The following is a 6699-nucleotide window of genomic DNA, read 5'->3' on the forward strand; positions in this document are numbered from 1 at the left end:
TATCTTAATTTTTATATGATTTCTTTACGTATTCTTATTATATTTTTAATTATAGCTGTTCAAGAGGGTTACGATGAAGACCATTTAACATGGTTGAAAAATAGTATTGAAGCTTTCACGAAAAAGAATTCTGAAAGGAAATGTTTTCCTCAGAGAGCAGATGTTGAAATCTGAAATAAGTATTTTCAATTATTTCAAAACATTTCCCGCTCTCAGTTGCCCGCTTGGCTATACTTTGGTAGGTTTTCTATAGGTATTTTATTCATCTGAGAAAAATTTGGTATTAATGTGACTACCTACATAATGTTGAAGTTTATTTCTAAAAATGTTTTTTTTTGCAGCTTGTTGATGATTTCAACAGATTGCACCCGGGTCAGGAAAATACATTTTATAATAATTTGGAAAAATTTACTACAGAGGTGGTAAAATTATCAAAAACAGCTATTGAAAACTATTCAAAAACTAAGAACCTTGACAATTCCAAATTGGAGAATCTCGATGGTATGCGCGCTATTAAAAGTAATATGCATTAATTAAAAATCTTAAAAAACAAAGTTTATTATAAACTCACATAAAGTCTAAGTACAAATTTTTAATTATCCGGCTAGGTCACCTGGCCTTTCATTACTGGACTTCTTTTTATGGGGTGCCCTTAAACAAAATGTATTTTCGGGCAACCTGCCACATAACAGGGAAATATTAAAAGAGCGCATACAGGAAGCAATTCATAAACATAATGAACCACGAATCATTCGTAAAGTGTACGGTAAATTTATTAGGTTAGCGGAAAAGTGTGTGGAGGTGGGAGTCTATGTAGAATAATTTTAAATATTTGAATTTTTATTATTGTACTTAGACTTTATGTGAGTTTATAAACAACTTTGTTTTATAACATTTTTGATAAAACTAATAAATAATGGTACTTCTCTTTTGACACATTTTCTTTTTTTCCTAATTTTTAACACCCTGTATATATAGGAGCTAGCAAACATTGAGGTGAACGATATTTATCAAAATTTTCACCTACATGGTATAGACAAATTAAAATCGACCGTCTGCCGTTTCAAAGTGGCAGCTTTAACTAGGGGGATGCAGTTAAAAAAGGGTGGTTTTAAGATTTGGTGAACAATATTGATCAAAACTCATATTCACTCACTTAAAGAAACAACTTCAGAATGTGCCGAAATCACGTGAGCAGACGATTTATTTGACAGCTTAACCCTGGCAGACGCCTGTCAAAGTGGCATATTTTACGGTAAAGTGAACGACAATTATTACACATTAATTTTGGTGGATGTATTCCCCTATTAGTAGGTTAACTAAAAACCATATGGCAGACGAAATATTTGACAGCGTTTCTGTGGCAGACGCTGTCAAAGTGACAAGCTCACTCTTAGTAAACAATATTTATAATCGTTTAAATTGGTAAAATAACATAAAGTACAAGGGTATTTTTTAAATTTAAGAAAGCAGACGACCTATGTGACAGCTTAACTTTGGCAGACGCTTGTCAAAGTGACATATTTTACGATAAAGTGAACGAAAAGTATTACACATTAATTTTGGTGTGTGTATTCCCTTATTAGTACATTAACTAAAAACCATATGGCAGACGAAATATTTGACAGCGTTTCTGTGGCAGACGCTGTCAAAGTGACAAGTTCACTCTTGTTGATAAAAAATTAAAACTACTCAAATTGGTGAACTAAATATTAAACAACTTTGGTAAATGACATTTAAACATTTTTATTGAAAAATTGGTTAGGTTTGGTGTAAAATATAAGTAAAAGTAAAATAAATAATTATTCTTTAACTAACATAAAACAGGATTTTTAAACCTTAATAAAATCAGTCTCTCGTTTGTATTCATTAACAAAACCTAAGAATACTTCAACAAACCTAAAACTATTATTAAAAAAATATATAACAAAGAATATATTCTATAAATGCAAATCTAGTTCCCCAAGTATTGTAAAAAAGCACATTTCTTAAAAACATAAAATACTTAGGATTTTAAAACATCACAAAATCAGTCTCTCATTTTTATTATTTTACAAATAAGTAACCTAAATAAAAGAGAGAACTTCAACAAATCAACAATCCAGCATCATTCTAAAAAAAACATTTCTTAAAACTATAAAACAGGATTTTAAAATATTGCAAGTAAGCCTCCCATTTTTATTCTTTCACAAATAACCTTTCGTAACCTAAATAAGAGGGAGGGAACTATAACAAATCTTAACGTATTTATCTAAACAAAAATAAAACAAAAAAATATATCCCCTACAAATGAATCTAGTTGGAACATCGTTTCCAAAAAAATATTTCTTAAAAGCTTAAAGCAGGATATGTAGTTATATCAAAGACTAATAAGTTCCCAAAAACTTGTTGGAAAATTTCAAAATACAAAATATGTCGTTATTTATACCTTTAAGAAATCACCCTCCTCGTCACTTGATTCAATCAAAATTGCGTCGGCGTCCCCGTCGTCGTCACTTTCGTTAGTTAAATCAGATTTATGTAAAATATCACCAAGTTGAACGGGCGTTTGATGCCCTTCAAACCACAATATATGGAATTTATTTTCCTTCAATATCCAACCATTATTTAGTCGATCGTAAAATTTTGGAGTAGCTTTGGTTGTATTCGTCCAAATTGCAGCAATTTGCTTGGTCCTTCGAATTTTTTGCAATAATACTGATTTGCAGGGGGGAAAGTTTTGAGCATTAAAATGTTACTTTAATAAAACTGGATTTTTTCATCAGAAAAAATATCAATGCATCCATAAGTTTTAATAAAATATTCCATTCTGGCCTTATCTATATCCTTTAAATTTGGTTTTCAGTATAATTTGCGAACATAGTCTTCCAGAATATTTAGTGTTTCCTGAGGGATGCCTTTAAATGGCTTTGACCCCAATGACGCAAAAGCAGCTTGAGTTTGATTGCTATATATTTTTTAATATTGCAAAAGGTTTCTTTTTTCCTTTGTCATAAAATGAGGCTTCGTAATCACAACCACTAAATGCATGGAATGCTGGTAGTGCTTGGCTTAGAGTTGATCCTAAAAGAGCCCTGTATCTTTGTAAGATTAATATATCTTATCGAATTATTCGAAATTTGACCAGTTTCCATCAAAACAAGCTTATTTTCTTTTTTAAATTGGTCAACATGCGCTAATGCAATAACTGCAATATCTGTATCTGAAGTTCGTATAACTCTATTTTTGCAAACAGTTTTGTTATATGAAACAACATTTTAGTATCGGCCTTCTATATTCATGCTCACAATAGTGCTATTTCCTTAATAACATGTTCGTTTTTCTGATAAAATTTATAGCAATGATTATCAATCAACTATATTATATTGATTTATCATTAATTATAGGGTAATAACAGTTATTTTTCCCACTCTTCAACAAGATATGTCACAAGCGCTCCTTTGATCATCTCACACACTGGTTAAAGGTCTAGTATTTAATATTTTATAACTCTTGATTTTATGTTATTATAACATGATTTTATCCATTTACAGTTTTCCTTCTAGATACGCCTGTGTTCTGCAATGTCCATATATGTTTTATTTGTAATTTTATGACGTATTTTTTTTTTTGAATTGATTTGTATTGTATGACATATTTTGTATTATTTGTATATTTGTTGTTGTGCTTTTTTGTTTTGCTTTGTCGATGAAGCTGTTTTGGCTTTTGTACAATAAAGCGTTGTTTTTTTCCTGCGACCTGCTCAAAGTTTTCCTGCCTCAAAGATGCTAAGAAATTAGAAGGCCGTTTTTGGTTAGGTCCATTGATAACAAAGTTTTCTTCTCGAAAAACTGAGGTAGCTCTTCGGTCCCGTTCAATATCTTTCAAGGAAGGTGTTACGATTTTATCAAAAACCTCGTCAAAAACTAAATTTCCAGCTCATTTCCTTGTAAAGCACACAATTTAGCTAAAATAAATCTAGCTAGAGCCTGAAATGTTGTAGGAGGTTCCTTGAGGAGATGTAAAAAAAGAAATCCGTCAACAATAATTGAATCAATCAAAGGCGGATCTTCGGGATTCGTATCAAAGCTTTCTATAATGTGTAATAGATTTGCTTTATTTGTCTGGCGTCAAAGGGTAACTAAGAACCAGCTCAAGATCGATTTTATTATCAATTGAAAGCAATAACATCCTGCTAAATAAATCTCTTTCCAGTTTTAATTCACAAATGGAATTTTTTTGACGAAGCGTATATTTTACCCCTTCGTTTGCGAAGGTTTTGATTTGAATTTTTTGATCGGCTTCTCAAATCTCGTGATGCCGATGGCACATTCTTCTATAAATTTAGAGGGAGAATTATTTCCATTTTCTAAAATATTTAACAAAAACTCTTCAGTCTTTATGTCAGCAGCTTTTCCGGTTGCAATGTTAAAGAGATGGTCGCTATCAAAATTTTTAAAACAACCATTCATAAATTCTCTCTTAAAGTTGGGATATTTATTTTCGAATTTCAGAAGATTGTCGTGAAACTTTATTGTCCACCTAGAATAATTAGGCTGATTAAATACAAAGAAAATAGATGATATTTTAAATAAAATCGATCTATATGGCTCAAAATCTGAAGTCCTAATGCTGCTGGAAAAGTCAAAAAAATTCTGTATGAGATGCATATAGGTATACCAAAATTGCGCTGCTTTTCCATATTTACCATTTAATGTTTCTCCACAGTATTTATTGTATTGTTCTAAAAGATATTCCAGTTGTGGTGAGAAATTTTCACGGTTATTTATTGTTTTCTGAATGTCGTCAAGTTGATCAATAATTTCATCAGATATAATATTGTCTCTAAATCATGGTTGGATACTGAATGAAAATAAATTCGATATATTATGGTTTGAAGGGCCTCAAACGCCCGTTCAACTTGGTGATATTTTGCATAAATCTGATTTAACTAACCAAAGTCACGAGGACGGGGACGCCGACGCAATATTGGTTGAATTAAGTGACGTTTGAAGGGCCTCAAACGCCCGTTCAACTTGGTGATATTTTGCATAAATCTGATTTAACTAACCAAAGTCACGAGGACGGGGACGCCGACGCAATATTGGTTGAATTAAGTGACGACGATGGTGATATCTTAGATAACGACTTATTTTTCAACAAGTTTTTGGGAACTTATTAGTCTTTGATATAACTACATATCCTGCTTTAAGGTTTTAAGAAATATATTTTTGAAACGATGTTTGAACTAGATTCATTTGTAGGAGATATTTTTTTGTTTTATTTTTGTTTAGATAAATACGTTAAGATTTATTAAAGTTCTCCCCCTCTTATTTAGGTTACTTATTTGTGAAAGAATAAAAATGGGAGGCTGGTTTGCAATATTTTAAAATCCTGTTTTATAGATTTAAGAAATGTTTTTAGAATGATGCTGGATTGTTGATTTGTTGAAGTTCTCTCTCTTATTTAGGTTACTTATTTGTAAAATAATAAAAATGGGAGACTGATTTTGTGATGTTTTAAAATCCTAACTATTTTATAGTTTTAAGAAATGTGCTTTTTTACAATACTTGGGGAACTAGATTCGCATTTATAGAATATATTCTTTGTTATATATTTTTTTAGTAATAGTTTTAGGTTTGTTGAAGTATTCTTAGGTTTTGTTAAAACCAATTTGAGTAATTTTAATTTTTTATCAATAAGAGTGAACTTGTCACGTTGACAGCGTCTGCCACATAAACGCTGTCAAATATTTCGTCTGCCATATGGTTTTTAGTTAACCTACTAATAGGGGAATACATCCACCAAAATTAATGTGTAATAATTGTCGTTCACTTTACCGTAAAATATGCCACTTTGACAAGCGTCTGCCAGGGTTAAGCTGTCAAATAAATCGTCTGCTCACGTGATTTCGGCACACTCTTAAGTTGTTTCTTTAAGTGAGTGAATATGAGTTTTCATCAATATTGTTCACCAAATCTTAAAACCACCCTTTTTTAACTGCATCCCCCTAGTTAAAGCTGCCACTTTTGCGGCAGACGGTCGATTTTAATTTGTATATACCATGTATAATTAGACCATGTAGGTGAAAATTTTGATAAATATCGTTCACCTCAATGTTTGCCAGCTCCTATACTAATACTAAATTTAAAATTTTAATATGGCATCGCATTTTTTGACAACTTTTTTTAAAAATTAACTTTTTTTTCGAAAAATGAAAAAAAAAGTTTTTCCTCTCGTAAACCCGATCCACGGACACACTGTATAAAATATTTCAATTCTATTTTGTATATTGACCTTACAAATTGGAATTCCCATTTAGTTTTTGCCATGTAAGCGTCTACAAAGTATAGTCAGAGTTCAATTCGATTTTGTATATTGGCTTACAAATTGGAAGAGAACGAATTACAATTTAAAAACAAGTTACATATTTTTGTAATAAATTCTCTTACAAATTGTAATATCCATTTAGCTTTTGTCATATCAGCGTCTACAAAATACAAGCATTACCCCACTTCTATTTTATAAATTATCCTACAAATTGTCGCTCATTTGTTTTGGAATCTAGAAACCTAAAATGTGATAGGCAATTGACAAAATTGTGTAATAAGTTTTCTTAAAAAATATGGAAATATAATATATATCTTAAAAAATATGAAATTACTATTTGGGTGTGGAATTTTTGGTAAGAATAATTACATTGTAATGAACAAAATGTAA

This window comes from Sitophilus oryzae, unplaced genomic scaffold (genome assembly GCF_002938485.1).
Source record: "Sitophilus oryzae breed Bouriz unplaced genomic scaffold, Soryzae_2.0 scaffold_1536_pilon_pilon, whole genome shotgun sequence".
Lineage (NCBI taxonomy): Eukaryota > Metazoa > Arthropoda > Insecta > Coleoptera > Curculionidae > Sitophilus > Sitophilus oryzae.